This window comes from Sylvia atricapilla, chromosome 1 (assembly GCF_009819655.1).
Source record: "Sylvia atricapilla isolate bSylAtr1 chromosome 1, bSylAtr1.pri, whole genome shotgun sequence".
Taxonomy (NCBI): Eukaryota; Metazoa; Chordata; class Aves; order Passeriformes; family Sylviidae; genus Sylvia; species Sylvia atricapilla.
The window spans coordinates 150,663,824-150,682,567 of record NC_089140.1 but is presented as its reverse complement, the minus strand read 5'-3'; the positions used below and the strand labels follow the sequence as shown (position 1 = coordinate 150,682,567).

General features: G+C 44.1%; 1 long non-coding RNA gene across 2 annotated transcripts in view; it reads left to right on the top strand.

Annotated features, from left to right (window-relative positions):
- Nucleotides 1-13,618, top strand: part of LOC136372319 (uncharacterized) — a 679,386-nt gene extending 665,768 nt beyond the window's left edge. For both annotated transcript variants that reach the window (XR_010745468.1, XR_010745467.1), the window contains exon 3: nucleotides 13,523-13,618. This is a non-coding gene — a long non-coding RNA (uncharacterized lncRNA). The remainder of the gene's footprint in view (nucleotides 1-13,522) is intronic.
- Nucleotides 13,619-18,744: the final 5,126 nt, after the last annotated feature.

Below are 18,744 nucleotides of genomic sequence, written 5' to 3'. Positions count from 1 at the left end.
GCTTGGCTCCTCCCCCTGGGTGGAGCATCTCCCAATGGGATGATGTAGTTGGATTGATGTAATTGTATTGGCTCACAGCCATGCAGTGAGCCTCGATGGCCCATTGACAGCAGATATCCCCTGGAGGGAGGATGGGTCCTGGAAGAGATAAAGAACACTGCCTCAGCTGGTTTTAACAGCTGGTAATAGAACACACACTTTTGGTTACATCCTGCATTGCAGCCTAAGACACTGACCCACTCTGTGATTCTGTGTTAACAGGACCCTTTGTCTTTGTGCAGGGATTCCAGACCAGCTTCACACAGCAGGGCAGAGAAAAGCTTTGGCAAACAGAGGCACAAATAATGGTCAGAGCATCTTCCATAGGGAAAAAGTGCCGGTGAGAGTTGCTGCCATAAAAACCTCAAATTGCTCCTGCTTTAGTAATAATGCGAGATTCACCCCAGGGGAAGTAGAACAGCATTGCCCCAGCGCTGGTTAAAGTGCTATTAAAATACACTTTAAGGAGATTTGGGAGAATAGGTAGGGAAATTATTCTTATCATATGAAACTGCTCAAGGAGATGGGCATTTGGAAATGTGCTGAAAGCTGGGTTATTGCAATGCTGTTACTAATGACTACAATATATCATTTCAACTTGTTGACTTTTCTTTCTTTAATTTCCAGATTATCCGGCTGTTGCTTATCCTCCACCCATACTGGGAGTAAACAGAGACATGTGCTTGAGCTGCAAAAAAGTTACTTTCAGCAGAAATTCACTTGTGGGTTTTTCCTGATTTTGTGGACTTGTTTGTTTGCTCTGTAGTTTGTTGGATTTTTTAAAAGAGAAAATCTTTCAGCTTTACCTGTCGGTTTTACCTTTCAATTTCCTTTTTCAATTTTCTTTTGCCATTTCACATTTGTAATATTTCAGTGATTTTGGAAAGTATTGTATCTATTCTAGAAATATGAGAAATGCTGGCAAAGGATAGTTGAAATCTCTTGCCTAAAGTTGCAGGGGAAGCCTCTGAGTGGTCTCAGAGAGGAAGCTGCTGCCTGGGAGTTCCAGCTCAGAGCACTCAATATGACTGAAATGATGGGCTCTGACCAGGTTCCAGGAGGAGGGGGTTTTTTTCATATATTATCAAGATCTCAGGCATAGGAATCTTTTGGGAATGCTTTGAGAAATCTGACTTTTTTTTTTCCTTTAGAATCATAGAACAGTTTGTGTTGAAAGAGATCATAAAGATCACCTCATTCCAACCCCCTGCTGTGGACAGGGACACCTTCCACTACCCCAGGTTGCTCCAAGCCTCATCTGACCTGGCCTTGAACACTTCCAGGGATGGGGCAGCCACAGCTCCTCTGGGCAACCTGTGCCAGGACCTCACCATCCTCACAAGGAAGAATTTCTTCCTGTTATTTTATCTAAATCTGCCCTTCTCACCGGATCTTGAAGAAGTCCTGAAATGCACTGCCAATCTCAGCTGCAATAACTGCGTAAAACTCTTTTTCAGATAAATATGGGAACTCTTTTTCAAGGAAATATGGGAAAATCCCCCAGAAAACCCCAGTAAGACTCCAGTGGTCTTGGCGAGACTGCCCAAATTTCCTCTGTAAAATATACAGAATCTAGATCTATCTGCTGTGTTTTCCTTCTTTGCTTTGGAAGACACCTCAGGGAGTTGCAACCGGATGATCTTCAGGGTCCCTTTCAACTCAAGCCATTCTAAGATTTTTGTGATTCTTTCTCTCTCAGAAAAGCTCTCATATTTTTTTTTTCAAAGAGCAGCTCTGTTTTGAAAGGGCCATGAATCACATCCATCAATCTTCAGGAGAAAAATAATCAACAGATGGTTATTTAAGATCACATGGTGCCAGTCAGATCAGGAGATGTAGAAAGAAACAAACTCTTTTCCCTCTTGCTTATACTTTACTGAAGTCAAGTGCTCAGTCATATCCAGCTTTGGAGGAAAGACATGAAACCACCAGTACTTTGTGTGTGGTACCAAAATTAGACCACAAAGCTCCAGCCTCAGCCAGAAAAAAAAGTTTCTAAGTAGAAGGTGAAAGACAGGAGCGTTTTCAGGCCACATAAAATAAATACTGGATTGCTGAGAATCAAATAGTTCGATCTCGGTACTTGGTGCACAACCTGCAGCTGCTCCTCAAGCTGGCATCTCCCATTCCCAACAACATCAGCAAGGCCACATCCAATTTTAATGCCAATGGGTATGAGGGGGAATCCTCAAAACGCATGTTAGACATCTCTTATGAAGGTATTTTAGGTTAGCTATTAGGATTATTTTATTATTATATATTTTAAATGTAATTTTATTAACAATAATATATTTTGCATAACATTATTTTTAATATCTAACATTATTTAATTATTATATTATTTTAAATTAGATATTAGGATAAAATTATTTCCTGTGAGGCCCTGGGCCAGGTTGCCCAGAGGAGTTGCGGATGTCCCATTTCTGGCAGAGTCCTAGGCCAGGCTGGATGGGTCTTAAAACACTCTGGCCTAGTGGAAGGTGTCCTGCCCGTGGCAGGATGCTGGAATGAGATGATTCCTAAGGTCCCTTTCAACCCAAACAATTCCATGTTTCCAGACATTTTCATCTGAGTTTGAAGTGAGCTTCAGAGGTGCCAATAAACCAATCATCACAGTAATGGATTAACTTAGCATATGACTGCAAATTCTGACTATTTTTGCTTATTCTTAAACCCCCGACCATTACAAAGGATGGATTATGTCCTTGGACGTCTATTACTTTCCTTTGGTTTATGTTCATACAAAATTGGACTTATCCCATTGAGGAATTCAGGGAACACCAGAATTTTCTCTCTGCCTTGGAGCCAGTAGCAACTCAAGTTGCCAATGGGCCATTGATATCCTGGAGAAAAATATTTTTGGGGTCTTTTTAAGTCAGAAAATCCAAGTCTAGGCAAGAGAATTCATTCTCCATGACAACAAGAAGCCACTTGATGCTATTACAACAGCTGAAAATTGAACTGTTTCAAAAAGCGATGGCCTTTTGTTGAAAAACTCTTAAGTAGGTGGTAGGATATGAAACAAGCATTTTTGTCTCACTGGTGTTTGAGGTTTTTTTCCTGGGAAAAAAATGGAACCGTAGCTACAAAAATTTTCTCTCAAAAATATTTTTTCAAAGATCTTTTCTGAGCTGAATGCTAAAGAAGGAAGAAGTTCATGGTCTGGAACACACAGACAAGGTCCTGTAAAAACCTGTCACTGAAATGCTCTTAATGTCGTGTGGAAAAATACAACAATTCCCCCTGACATACACATACCAAAACCCCCCCAAAGAACCCAAACCAAACAAAAACAGACAGTATCTATAAGGGTAGAAGGAGATCTGTAGAACTGCTTACTTGGGGGAAATAGAGCATGTTCAGGAGATATTTTTGAGCACTTTATTGGGAAAATAATCTTCCAATTTCCAGCAGATCTTAGAAATTTACGTATGTCCTGCAATTCCTGCAATTCCATGTCCTTCATTTATTCCATTACACATATCAAGGATGAGAAGTACATCCTGGATACATCATTGTACCCTGGCCATTTGTTTCAGCTTTAGTTTCTTACTTGAGTATGGAAAGTCATCAAATTTCAAGTATTTAACCTCAGCCTGCCACTTGCTCTTCCCATATCTGTGGGGTGAAGACTAAAATTCCAGAGCTCTTCAGAACTTTCCCACCATTTTCATCCTGCCCTTGCGAATGATGCTTTTGTTTCCTTCATGCTTTATCTCCTCCCAGTGACCTTCTGCTTCAAAACGCACGTTGGAACAGGATGAAAAATTCCTTCCAGAAAATCACTCCCAGTTTCCAGAGACCACCTGAATCACCCCAACATCAGTGTCTGTCATGAGTAATGCATGGGATGGAACCACACACAGTCTGTTCAAGACACTGAAACCATGGAAACACTCCTGACGTGAGCTGCTCCTTGGGATGATCAGAAGAAAGGGTGGAGGAAGGACGCTTGTCTTGTCCGCCTCTGTTGCCCCAGGCCAGATCATTATAAAATATGAAAGATTTCAGGTGTCAGACTCGAGCCCCACAAGGCTGTTGACAGTTTTGGTTAGCAGAAAAATTTAAACAAGTCCAGAAATGGGCAATTCTGGACTTTCCTCAATGAAATCTGAACACTTTGAAGTGGGAGCATGGATATTATGACAAAATTCTTCTCTGTGAAGGTGGTGAGGCCCCGGCACAGGGTGCCCAGAGAAGCTGTGGCTGCCCCATGCCTGGAAGTGTTCAGGGACAGGTTGGATGAGATGTGGCATAATCCCAGGCTAGTGGAAATTTTCCCTGCCCATGGCAGGGGGTTGGAATGAGGTGGTCTTTAAGGTTCTTTCCAGTACAAACCATTCTGTGACTCTGTGAGCTCTGGTCTGACTCCATGGGACCAAACCACCTTCACAACCTTCAGCTGACCTTGGAGGCACAGGAAAGAAGTTTCTCCTCATGTCCTTGTAAAATTTCCTGGGCATCATTTCCTGCCCGTTCCTCTTGTCCCATTGCTGGACCCCCTGAGCAGAGCCTGCTCCTGCAGGCACTGACAGACAGGGATGAGATTCCCTCTCAGTCACTTCTTTTCAAGGCTAAGGAGCATTGCTCCTGATAATTAAACCTTTAGAAAGAACAGCTTAGATTCAATGCCCCACTTCTCAATGTCCCACTCCCCTCAGTCCCAAAATCAATCTTTCCATCCCTTAGTCATCATCTTTTCCATGCACAGAACAGAACACCCACTCCCAGTACACCTGATACCTCTCCCATCTATTTGGAAGTGTTTCCTCTGCCCCCTCTACTTTTGGGGCACATTTAAATGATCCAGAGCACCAATGCATCTAAAATCTGCATGATTTGGCATGGAAGCAGCAGCTAAAATTAGGCTGTACTGTGAAAGTGTAGAAAGGAGAGAATCTCAGGGTAGATATCCAGTTATTTTACAGCTTCCTGAGTCATCCATGTGGAAGCAGCAGCAGCTGGGTGACACAGAGTGATACAAACACTGCAGTGGAAAGACTACAGTGCTAACAACAGCATGCATGGAGGGTCTTACACTATCCTGCTTCAAAAGGGATCCAAAAGGAGTAAAGCACATACTTGGAGTGCTTCATCCACCCCTTCAGTGATGTAGAAGAAAGGTTGGATGGACAGATTCCCAGAACATCTTCAGGCTTTGAAAGGCATTCTTACTCAACAGTGATGAAAGAAAACCTGGAGGGACACAAAAGCCTGAGTTGGTGAACTCTGGAGTAACTTTTCTTACCTGAATAAGTGCAGAAGAAATTGATACAGGGATTTAAATAAACATATTTTAAATGAGTGGCTTCCAAAATCTTCTTCATCTGTGCAGTCTGGTGATGAGTCTGAGCACAGCTGGGAATGGACCCCAAATCTGGATGTGAACCAATGCTTGGTCAATGTTCCTTGGTTATGTTTCATGTCTTACCTCTTCCTTTACCTTGAGAAGTCATGAGAAGGTAATGTCTGGTGCTCATGAGCACAGCTCGTCTTCTGATCTCACTCCAGCAAAGAAATTAAGCCAATTTTCAGTAAAACTTGAGATGAAGCAGAGCAAGACACAACCCTACTGAGTAATGGGCATGTCTAGCAATAATCTGGAGTTTCTGCTCCTATGTGGTTACTCAATACCCAGAAACCTCCACAATTCTTCATTCAGGAGAGGCAGCCAAACAGTGCTGCAAATTGCAAATTATTCCAACACAAAGATGTTTTCTAGGTAATTACTGCTATTTAAATTATCCTGCATATACAGAATGAGTGGCAGATATTAAAATGAAGAGATGACTTAATAAGTCCTAGTTATCCAGATGTGTCATTCTTGTAATAAGATGAAAAAAACAGAGTGTGGTTATATTTCAGACTTACCAGGTGTACAGTAAATAAAATTAGTTTATTGTATTTCAAAATCCTTGTAAAGCAATATTGCCCCTGCTAGAATTAAGACAAATGACACCAATAAAATAAGCAGATTAGGATATATTGTTTTTTAGGTGCTGAATCAAAACTGTGTGTAACTTGTTGACATGAACATTAAAATTGATGTGAATGAAAAAATCAACTCCCATTAAAATCTAGTGGAGGGTGTCCCTGCCATGGCAGGGGGGGCTGGAACTAGATGATTTTTTAAGCATTTTTTAACCCAAACCCTTCTATGATTCTATGAAAATGAATGATTAAAGAGGCAAAATCACAGTGAATGGGAATGGGGCAGCTTTGAGAGAATGGAGAGAAGAATTCCTGGTACCTGAGGCTGCACAGCAAATATTTTTAAAACAGGGATTTCAGTTGCTACTCAGATACACCGTAACTGATCCACTGACAGACCCCAAGCAAAGCAAAAACCCAGGGTGTAATGGCATTTCAAGACTCTCTCTTGCAGCTAGAGCCGAGAATTGATCTTTTTTGATCAGTCATGAACATAAGAAAAATAGGGGATTGCTCCTGCAGCTCTCAGCTGAGGCCGATGCTGGGGAATAGCCAGACAATCTGGGTTTATCCCAGTACAATGTGTTTGGATTTGTCTCATTGCAAGGTCAGGTTTTAACAAACAATGACAACAGTAGACAGGGAAGGGGATTGAGCCTTGCAAAACACGTTCAGCCAGGCAAAGCAGAGTCCTGCTAAAATGGGAAATGCAGTCTTGGATGTCTGGCCAGGGAAACCCTGAGTGGAGACAATTATTAATGCACTCAGCTCTAAAGCATCGTGTCTGCTCCTGCTGTTCCCCGCTGCAGAAGAGGCTGAGAAACAGGAATGAGCTCAGACTGAGAAGGTCTTCACAGGCACCACCTCAAAAACTGGAGGGATCAAAGACATTGGAAGAAAAGAGGGGTTGGATCATCCATGTTTGGTGGTTGCAAGCAAGCCTGCATTCTTCATTTGGATGAGATGAAGAAATTGTTCTTTTTAGGCAGCTGAATGTGTTTTGCAGGACTTATTCCCAGGTTGTGCATCTGTTTTAGGGATGGTTTGGTAGAGCCATGGAAGGAATCAGATGAGTGTCTTATTCAACACATGGACATAAAAAGTGAGTTTTCTTCTGCTTTCTCTGCCCATTTGATGCAATTGTGAATGTCAGGGCTAAGAATTTTTAAGTTTCTTTGGAAAGCTGGATGTCCTCTTGAGTGGGATTGAAAAACCTTCATACATATCTTTGCCCAGCAGGACTGTGGACTCCCCATCCATGGAAGTGTCCAAGGCCAGGTTGGATGGGGCTTGCAACAACCTGGTCTAGTGGAGGGTGTCCCTATCCATAGAAGAGAGTTGGAACTGGATGATCTTGAAAGTTACTTGAAATTCAAAACAGTCTATGATGCTATACATGAAATAGCAGCATCATTTCCATTTAATATGCACTGGTTTAAATATATATATATATATATATATATATATATATATATATATCTGTATGCAAATAGTATTTTCACAAGAATTCTTTTTTAACTGAGAAAGTTAAGTTTATAGAATATCAACTATTTTACTCTTGGAAAAAATAATCAATTTCTCCCCAGTTTTCTGCAACATCACATTTGGCTTTTATTCAGGATTTTCAGGACTGCTTGGGTTCCCATCTTTTCCAGAGCTGGCAGACTGGGTTTCAGGATCCTCAGAGAGCCTCAGACATGCTTGAAAAAGATTTAAAGGGAGTCCCTTCACAACTTCCTCTAAACTGAGTGTGAGAGTTCCCATTCCACAGGAGATTAGAGTTTCATTCTAGCTCAGAATAATTATCTCTAAAAAGAAAACAGAGGGGATTTTTCAGTGGAATTCCCAGGGAGTTCCAGTTTTGAGCCAAGTCTATAGATAGACTCAGTTTATTCTGTGGTCGGAAATAAACTGTGAATCTTTCTAGCCAATGTGGAGAATCCCTCAAGACTCTGACTTCGTACAGGAGTCCACATAAATAGATGGGCTGCTCCTCTCAGTTAAATCCTTGGCAGAAATCCCACCCTTAATTCAAGAGTGTTTGTAGTGAATCCACCCCTTTCTAGATCCCAGCCTTCTCAGGAGGGCAGAGCAGATCTGGCTGACAAAAAGTGTGTGTGTGAACACATCTTTTTTCCACTTTCAGTGTATTTCTTGGTTTAACAAAGGGTGTTGCCTCCACATGCAACTTTATGCCTTGTCTACAATAAGGATGGCAGTACTGGGACACCCCATTTGGTCAGGGAAGTGGCTGGATTTGAAATGGGGACTACAAGACATGGAGAAGAAAGAAGTCAAACTAAGCAGGGCCATCTACTTCCCAAATTTAGCAAGAAAGAGAATAGAAGCATAAAATCATTAAGGCTGAAAAGCCCCTTAGATTACTGAGTCCAACCATTAGCCCTGCAATGCCCTGTTCACTGCTAAACCATGTTCCCAAGCGCCACATCTCCATGGGTTTTGAACACTTCCAGGGACAGTGATTCCCTCACTGCCCTGGGCAACCTGTTCCAAAGCCTGATCACTTCTTTGGTGCAGAAATTTTTTGTAACATCCAACCTAAATTTCACCTGGTGGACTTTCGAGTTCATTTCCTCTCATCCCATCACTTGTTACCTGGGAGAGGAGAATGACCCCAACCTGGCTCCACCCCTGTGTCAGGGAGTTGTGGAGAGCAGTGAGGTTGCCCTGGATCCTCCCTTTCTCCAGATTACACAACAACTTCCATTGATTATTGAGTTTTGAAGTTCATTGCTAAATGAACTTCAAAACTCTTCTCTCAGGGAGAGCTGGTGGACACCAAAGCCTGCAGTCCCAGCTGGGCCTATCTGCTTTGAAAGTGGAAACCTTCCTCTCCTCTGTTTTGAAGCCAGTGGTTTTAGTCCTCAGCCCAAGTCCAGTCAAGACACTGCAGTGAAGAGAAGACATTAGAAGTCTCATTAAAGGAACCAGAATTATGTTCTTGTGCTCCTGAACCCTTAAAACCTTACAATTAAAAGCTTTAAGTTGAAAGAGGGTAGATTTAGGTTAGATACTAGGAAATAAATTTCACTGTGAGGGTGGTGAGAGACTGGAACAGGTTGTCCAGTGATGCTCTGGGCTCCCAGTCCCTGGAAGTGCTCAAGGCCACGTTGGATGAGGATTGAAGCAACCTGGTCTAGGTAAGGCATCCCTAACCTTGGCATAGGGGTTTTAATGAGCTGATGTTGAAGGTCCTTTCCAACCCAAACTGTTCTACGTTCCTCTGGGTTTATGAATTAAAAACACCACTAATAAGCTCATGAACTGTAACACCTCAGAGAATTTTTGGAGTTGCTGGAGGTGGCTCCTCCACACTACCAGACTGTGTGGTGGGGGGAATACATTCTCCTCTGAAAACATCCTAGACCAGCACTATATGTAAGTTTTGAAGCCCATCTCAGGAGAAATAGACCCAAGATTATGTAAAGCATCATGCTGGTGTGGCTCCATGCTCTTTTTCTCCAAGCTGCCTGTGTGTTGTATGAATGCGTCCTTCTGTGTGCAGGCATTTCCTGACACACTTCAATTCATAGAATCAGAGAATAAATACATGGTTTGGTTGGAAGGGACCCTAAAGATCATCTCATTCCACCCCACTGACATGGGCCATGACACCTTCCACTAGACCAGTTTGTTCAAAGCCCTGTCCAGCCTGGCCCTGAACACTGCCAGGGAGGGAAAGTCCTCAACTTCAAATTCCTCTGAGTATCCTGGAGCCCTCAGTACTAAAATTATCACCCTCGATGCCTTCTGCTGCTCAGCCCTTCTCTGAGGGCCTCCCAGCCCATTTGTTGCCTCCTAGGAAGTTTATTTGTCTCTCTTCCTCAGGCCACAGCAACTCCTGCTCTCACTGAAGGCTCGCTCCAGCTCTGAGGTTTCTTCTAAAAGGCATTGGTAAGGGAAAACAAAACAAAACAAAATCAACAGGGGCTCAGTTCACCTCCACAAGAACCCCACCTGGCTGCTTCTCCCTGCACTGTGATCTACATTAAAACAAAAACCAAAAACCATGGAATCTTAGAATCAAATCATTCTTTATTCCACGCAGGCAGCGGGCCCGAGTCACGCGGCCATGCCCAATATGGGATGGGATGCAGAGGCACAAACAATCCCTCTGTACTGTATGATAATCAACAAAAATTAGCTGCCTAAGGGAACCAGGAAACTCTGCCATGAATGCAGCAGTTAGAGACTGAGCCTATTTATTTAACAGGTGTCCCCTGAGCTGGGATGCCAGACTCTGTTTGCCAAATTTGCGGAGAGAGGAAGACAGCTTGAATAAATACGGGCAAGAGGAGAACAGTCCTGAAGCCATTTTCTTTGTGGATTGTTGTGTTGTTCTGAGTTTTTTTTGGGGTTTTTTTCTCTCCCAGCAACTTTTTATTGTAAGAAAGTCTACCCTAGTTCTTGGCTGGGAGTATTTGGACAGCAGGAGCTGTGCCAAAATCCAGTTTCCCTCCTTGTCGTGGTGCAGAGTCCAGCTCAGCCACAAAGCAAAGTTAGCTCTGCTGGATGGTTTTGTGATTGGTTTGTTTGTTCAGTTTAATTAAAATACAGTATGGGGTACATTTTGGATGAGAACCCATCCCAGGCTGTCAGGGACCAAGAGCCAACAACAGCTGTGCTGAAATGATCTCCTTCCCCATTCCTGTGCAGTGGAAACACAAGTTTCCGTGTCTGGTGCTGCAGCACCGAGAAGCCTTGGATTGTGTCCGATGTCACAGCATGAAACATTCCACACAGAGCATCTGGGTGGTCCTCGTTCAGTTTTTGGAGTGTTTTCACACAGTCTGGAGGAAAGGGATAGAGAAGGACATAGAGGAGCTGCTGTAGGCATTTATCCCAGTACAAAGCCAAGCAGCTCTTAAATGGGTTTTCACAGAAGTCACACAAGTCACAGAATGGGTCAGGCTGAAGGGACCACAGTGGGGTCATCTGGTTCAACCTCTGCTCAAGCAGGGCCATCCCAGGGCACAGGATTTTGTCTCCAGACAGTTGTGGAATATCTCCAGTGAGGGAGATTCCACACCCTCTCTGGGATCTGTTCAGGGCTTGGTCACTGCCCAGGGAAGAAATTCTTCCTCATGATCCGGTGGAAGCTCCTGGGCATCAGCTCCTGCCTGTTCCTCTTCTCCCATTGCTGGGCTCCACGGAGCAGGGCCTGGTCCATTCTCTGACCCTTCTCTGTAGATATTTTAGGCATTGATAATTTCCTCTCTCAGTTGTCTTTTCTCAGGGCTGAACAGGCCCCACTCTCTCAGCCCGTACTCATCAGAGAGATGCTCCAGTCTTTTGGGGATGCTCAGAACCCAAGTGAATCCTGAGCCTCCTTCTGGCAGGTTTTCTCAGGGAACTGTTTTCTCCTATATTTCCCATTGCCTTTCAGTCATGCCAGAAAGCCAGTGCAAGACAGAGGAATCAGAATCATGGAGAGGGGCCTGCAGCAGCCCTGCCTGACAACACAAGCTGAAGGCAGTGAGTAGAGTAAACAATCTGCTCATCTGGCTAAAAATGCAAAGAGAATATCCCAGACAACCACACCAAAAACTCTGCAAGCAGCAGGGAAAAAAAACACCAAACTTTGTCCAACCAGATGTTTTGCTTGAGAAAGGGAGAATTTCCAGACACTGTGAAAATTTTTACTGACTGCTCCTTACAAGCTGTAGCAAATATTTGCCAGTTGCACTGAGAAATAATCTGATACATAAACAAGATGACATTCTTTTCAGTTAGGTTTTTTGTACAAGGCATTGCCCCAGCAATATCAGCTACATAAAGCACACAGATCTCCTGGCTGATCCCAGCCATCTCCAAGACATTCCCTGCTGATTTCAGTCCTGAGCAGGGCTGACATTTACATCTCACACAGCCAGGGCAGACATCTGGGAGATGTTCATCCCTGTGGTAAGGCAGAGATGTGAAGGATCCTGCTCATTCCTCCATCCTCCAGCCGCTGTGGTACAAAATGAGGTGAGAGCAGATTTTTGTCTTTCAGCTTTGATGGGGACACAAGCTTGAAGGACAGGACTGGCTCCCTTCAGCCCAGTCCTGCTCTTCAGTGGCTGAGATCATCCACACATCCATTTGTGCTGCCTCCCACGCTGCGTTCCTCTGAGCAACCTCTGCCACCTCCTCTCTGGCAGAACCTTCTCCTCTCTAATCCCCCAAAACAGCTCCTCGTGGGGGACCATGAAATCTTTGTCCACCCTGTTCTGGAGAAACAGCAACCAGGACAGGGAGACTGCACCCTGAGCTCCTGCCAGCTGTGATTAAAGAAATAAGGATTAAATTATTTGTGATGATCCTCCAATTCCTACCCTAAAGACCCAGCAAAGCCTGAATTCTTCATGAACCCTAGTGCAGAGAAGAGAGATGGAGATGTCTCCATAGGAATAGAAAGCTGAAATAGCTATGTTTCATGGACCTTGCTGGAATGACATTGCCAGTCCCAATCCACAATCTGTAAAGGGCTCTGTAATTAATTCAAGACACCCAAAGTGTTTTCACACAAATTATCAAGCCTGTGGGAGAGGTTTGTGACAGCATTACAAATTCATAGGTCTGGGAGAGAACTCAAGAGGTTGCATAGTTTATTTTCCTGTCCCAAAGCAAGACACAGTATTTCTAGGTCACTGTTGATGGATCTTTGTTTAAACTGTAGGGTTTTTGTTTCTTTTTTTCAAGGCTTCCCATGATGGAGATGTTGCAGGCAATTAATCTCAGTATTTTGCAGTCCTGACCACTGGAAAATCTCTCCCGATACCACAGAATCACAAAATGTTTTAGATTGGAAAAGATCTCTGAGTCTGAGTCCAACTTTTGACCCATCCCCACCTTGTCACTCAGCCCGAAGCACTGAGTGCCACGTCCAGCTGTTCCTTGGACAACTCCAAGGATGGGGACTCCAAACCTCCCTGGGCAGCCCCTTCCAATGCTGAACAACCCTTTCTATTAGGAAATTCCTCCTTTTGTCCAACCAGAACCTCCCCTGGCACGATTTGAGGCCGGTTTCCTCTTGCTCGTTCCCTGGAAGCAGAGCCTGACCCACACCCCCGGCTGCTCCCTCCTGTCAGGGAATTGTGCAGAGCCAGAAGGTCCCAGCTGAGCCTCCTTTTCTCCAGGCTGAGCCCCTCCACCTCCCTCAGCTGCTCAGACAACCCAATACCCCTCTTTCCCAAAGCATCCTAAACTTTTCCCCTGGATTTCTTCTCCTGTGATGAAACAACCCTTCACAGATTTGAACAGCCCTGCCATATTCCACTCAGCCCTCTGGAGGAGATAATGATCTTAATCTTTCCCCACAGGTAATTTTTGTCCCTGTTGGCTACTCTTTTGGTTCCCACTAGGTATTCCTGAAGTAGGACAAATCTTTCTGCAAATGGAGTGCCCCACTTTACATAATCTCCTCCAAGTGAGGAGTTCCCAGGAGTGAGAAGAGCATCTCTGGCAGGTTACACAGCCTAGAACTGTGTTCATTTTTTTCATGGCAGCCCAGTGTGTTGATTAGGGGGCAGGCTGTGATTCATTACAGCCTCCAGATGGTTTTTTTTTGGTTTTTTTTTTTTTTTTTTTTTTTTTTTTTTTTTTTTTTTTTTTTTTTTTTTTTTTTTTTTTCTGAGACCTGATGTCTGATCAGTTGTTCCCAGCCCTGATATAAATTAGGAAATTACTGAAGTTAAACTTCCTGACTAAGGCCACACTGGAATGAAACCAGGCTATAGGGTGAGTGCTGGAACATTTGTTTCCTCGCTATAAATTTACCATCATGGTCAAGACCTGGATCTTCCTTGCCCAGTCACAGATCTGCTGATTATGGGACTTCAGTGGAAAGTAAGAAAGAGGGTATAAAGGGAATTTCATCTTTTCTCAGTGGTTTTGCCAGATTATTCTCAATTAGTGACATTGTTTAACCCCAGCCAGCAGTGAAGCCCCACAGAGCTGCTCATTTACTCCTCTCCAGTGGGAAGGGGTAGAGAATTGGAAAGGCAAAAGTGAGAAAACCTGTGGGTTGGGATAAAGACAGTTTAAAAGTTAAAGCAAAAAAACAAACAAACAAAAACCCACACATATACAAGCAGAGCAAGAGAAGGAATTCATTCCTCACTTCCCATGGACAGAGAGGAGTTCAGCCATGTCCAGGAGAGCAGGGCTCTGCAAAATTCCAAACCATAGCCCCACATCAGCTTTTATGAAAAAAAATTAAATTAACAACCTAAAGCAATACCTTCCCCATCCATTATTCCATTACATTTACAACCTGCTCATGGCCAACATTATCCAACACATTCTGTTACCCTCCACTCCCCTTCCCATCATTACATATAATACATAGATATCATTCCTCCAATCTGTGAATCAATCCTGTAAACTGTTCATAAAATGTCCACAGATATCCACAAATATCAATTCACTTAGGCCATGACTTTGGTCTCAAGCTGTGATGGTGGTCACTCAGGAAAGGAAAAGTGACGTGTGCTGTGGAGTTTTTGGGCCCCAAACTCAGTTCACTGTTGCACTTGCTACTTATAAAGCTTGTCCTCTGCTGATTTGGGTGGTTCCTGCCAGAATTATTCCTGAAAACATGCAACTCAAAACACAGGTTACAAGAATTTTAAGGTATTTCCATTACAGACCCCACCCCAGGTCGAGTTAAGTCAAGTTACAGATTTTAGTACTGCAAGGGACTCCTGCTTTTGCTCTTAAACCTGGCTGGATTTATCCACATCTGCAGTATTTAGGAATATACCTGCTCCAGACGGAACCTTATCAATGAGCTGTAATCTCCCCATGGTTTAAATTTAGCCCCAGCCACAGTCTCTTAGGACAAAACCCTCACAGGGTGAGGTCCATCCAGGGATGTACCTGCTCCATCATGGGATGACCCATGGCCACAAGCTTTGGGGTGCCCCAGTGTGACCCCGTGCACAACCACTGATGCTTTGAAATGTGCCTTCTCCAGCCTGGACTTATTTTTTGGCCACAGTCCTTTCAGAGGTGGGGTACAGACAAAACCCCTGTCTTGGAGCTTTCTAGAACCTTCTCTGGTGTGGTACAGTCACAGCCACAGATGTTTCACAGTGTCCTTTCCTCTCATGGACTCGTCCACAGGTCATGTTTTCTTTGACTTGAATTCACTCTGGAAGTCCAGAGTGTCCAGTGAAGCAGCAGAGGAGCAGCAGTGACTCCCTGGCCATCTGCCAGGGCAGGCACATCCCTGCTGCTGCTGTCAGAGCATTCCCAGGAACTCCTCAGAAAGATGAGGAGCAGAGTGAGCAGTGGGAGAAAAGAGCAGCCACCAACAAGCACAGGGCTCAAACAGACACCCAGGCAAATTCAGGGGCTGCCAATTAACAGCTGGACAGTGATAACAGCCATAAATTCAGTCCAGCACATCCCAGTCAAACCTGGTGTTGTCTTGAACCCTTCCTGCCCCACCTTGGGTGCCACCCGGCCACTCACTCACTCTGCCCCAGTGGGAGAAGGCACCAGAAGGGTAGAAATGAGAAAAAGAGAGGGTTGGGAGAAAAAGACAGTTGAATAGGTAAAGCAAAAGCCATGCACGCGAGGAAAGGAAAGCAAGGAATTCATTCCTCTCTTTCCATGGGCAGGCAAGTGTTCAGCCATCCCCAGGAAATCTGGTCCCCAGGACATCCAACAGTGACTTGGGAAAGAAAACTCCATCACTCTGAATGTCCCCTCTTCCTCTGTTTTTAACCCCTTTATATGCTGAGCATGATGTCACACAGCCTGGAATCTCCCTTGGGTCATTTGGGGTCAGCTGTCCTGGCTGTGTCCTCTCCAAAACACTCCCTTGGGTCATTTGGGGTCAGCTGTCCTGGCTGTGTCCTCTCCAAAACACTCCCTTGGGTCATTTGGGGTCAGCTGTCCTGGCTGTGTCCTCTCCTAAACACTTGTGGACCCTCATCCCAGTCACTGGTGCTGTGAGGAGCAGAAAAGGCTGAGTGAGAATTGCTCAGCAATATCTAAAAATCTCTATATTATCAACGCTGTTTGCATCACAAATCCAAACCATAAGCCCATACGTGCTACTGTGAAGACAATTAAGTATATCTGAGCCAAAACCAGCACAGTTTGGTCTTTGGTTGCTATCCCTGAGACTTTTCACTCCTGATTTTTTTAAACCCATTCTGAAAAACATTATATTTCTAGCTCCCATGATGAGCTCCAGGATGTGTGTAAAGGAAGTTCTTTTTGTTTGCTTTAAACCTGCTATCTGATCACTTCATTAGTGTCCCTGGGTTGTCACGTTATGAGAAATAATGAATAACCTTTCCTTACTCAGCCTTTTCGTACTTGTCATCACTTTGTAGATGGCTGCTGGTGCACAGAATGACTCTCAGCTGCTGTGAGAATTACTATTTCGCCATTCCTCCTATTAAAACTACTCCACATCTCTGATCATCCTTCTTTTTACCTTTTCTAACTCTACCCCATGCTTTTTTATATGGCATGATTGGAAGTCCACACAGTGCCCCAGATTTAGGTTCACCAGGGACTTATGTACACATGCACTTTTAAACAGAAGTTCTGTTTTCCATCTGTTTTGTAGTAAATTCTAGGGGTTTATTCACATATTTTGCTTGTGCTGACCACTGAGATGAGGCATAAAAGCGTCATCTGCAGTGACTCCAAGATCTCCTTCCTGAGGGGTCAGTGCTAATTTAGAGAAGATTATTGTGGATGCAGTTATCACCTTTTCATTTCCCTCCTGGCTGCTCCTTGGCGTTAGCTCAGGCTCAGAAGGGTCGTAGTAATATTCTGAGTCACCAAACATCCAGGGTCCTCTCCCAAAAAAGGTCTCATGCCTCAGCTGGAGCTTCCTATTTTATTATGTGAGGTCAGATTGAGCAGTTGAAAGGTAGGCATATGCTGGGTGCTCATGTGCATCCTTGTTTCTGTCATTAATGGAAGGTGAAACCCTGAGGTAAGAGAAGGTGCATCTGCCCACAGCCAGTGCCACTTCAAGTCAAAATCTGATCAATTTGGCTGATTTCACTGGGAGGTGGTACTTCTGTTACCACTTTCCCCCAGAGATGGGAGAAATCCTACCACCCTGTGCATTTTCTAGTCTAGGGGCCATTTCATCCATCTAGAAATGCAGCAGGAACAAGCACAGCAGAATTCCCATGACTCCGAATCATGCGGCTGGGGGGGAATCTGCTGCTCCTGGCTCAAATCAAAAGAGGAAAAAGGCTTCAAGATGTATTCCCTCAGTTCCTTACAGTGTCAGTCATAGCCTGCAGAGGTGAGAAACTGGCTGTTAGATATTATTCTGTCACCTCTGAGGAGGTAGGAGTGATGTGGAGGAACAGGGAGCAAAGGAAAGGTCACATTTACCAGCTGTCACCCAGCCCCAGCCTGACAACTCAGAACTCCTAGACAATTTCATCATCCCACTTTTTCCTCTGAATTTTCCCCCTCCCATGAGGGATTTAAGATCATGTGGCTACTTCTTTGTTTAACATTCATAAACTATCAGTCTTTTTGTCTTCAAACTTCAGTGAGTTTTTTTCTAAGCTCACCAAGTTCTGGAGCACACGATTTGCCTCTCTATGGAGGTTCATTAATCAGCCCCAAGAGCAAGAAGCCCAATTAGTTGCTACCCATGGGGATGTCTGTTCTCACAGACACCTTGTCACTAATGCTGTGACCTGATGTCCCTCACCAGCACCACCTGGCCAAGCTTTTAAGTGCCACCAAGGACTAGGCAAGGAATACACTGAGATGGACATACAGGACCTCAAACCAAGCCATGGAACCACAAACCCCAAGTCTGTTCTGGATGCATTGGGGTGACATGATTGTCCAAGAAGTTCAGGTCCCCTTCCCAAGCTGTTAGAACTGGCTTGAGAAAAGTCCCTTCCAGCCACATTCTAGTTTTAAGTCTCATGCTACTACATATTGCTGTCTTTAAGACGTTCCTGAATCACTGATTCCTCTCCACACCTGCTGCCAAAAAATGGAAGAAGTTCCTTTTTCCATCCATCTCTGATTGCCTTTTTGGACTTCCCTGGAGTAGTGAAGAGAAGCTGAATTCCATCCGTGGATGTTCTCTGTAACTCTGGATATTTTTGCAGATACACCACTGGGAAAACACACAGCATCTGACATTTATAATACTCTGACCCTTGAGAACCACATCATTAGAACAAATCTCAGACCTAGAACCTGGGGACGCATTGTCATTGCTTTTTTATAGTCATTTCTGTACTTTTGCAATCAGTTTTTTGCCTCTAATTGCAAATAGATGGGGAAGAAAAGGTGTGTGATAAATGTACGGCAAAGCAAAGAGTGAGCCCTGATACAGCCGAGGTCTCCCCTGTTCAATTGCATCCACATGTCAATAAGCATTTGGATAATGCTCTCAGGCATATGGTGTAATCTTTGAGGTGCAGAGCCACGAGTTAGATTTTTATGATCCTCGTGAGTCCCTTCTACAGCAGGATATTCTATGATCCTATGTTTGATTTTTTTAAAGAAAAAGCGTCATGCTATTTCCATTTCTGAGCATAAGATCCAGCCACAAATTTTGAAATGCCAACACAAAATGTACCAGTGTTAAAGGGATGTTGAACATCCCTCACCATCCTGTGTTTTTTGTATATTGAGAATCTCAGCTGGGATGTTAATGACTTCATTTGCTTTTGGAAACTGGGCCTTTCTTGCCAGAATCCCTGCAGCTCTGCAGAGATGCAGCAAGGAGGCCCAGGGAAATAACTGTATTGCTCAGGA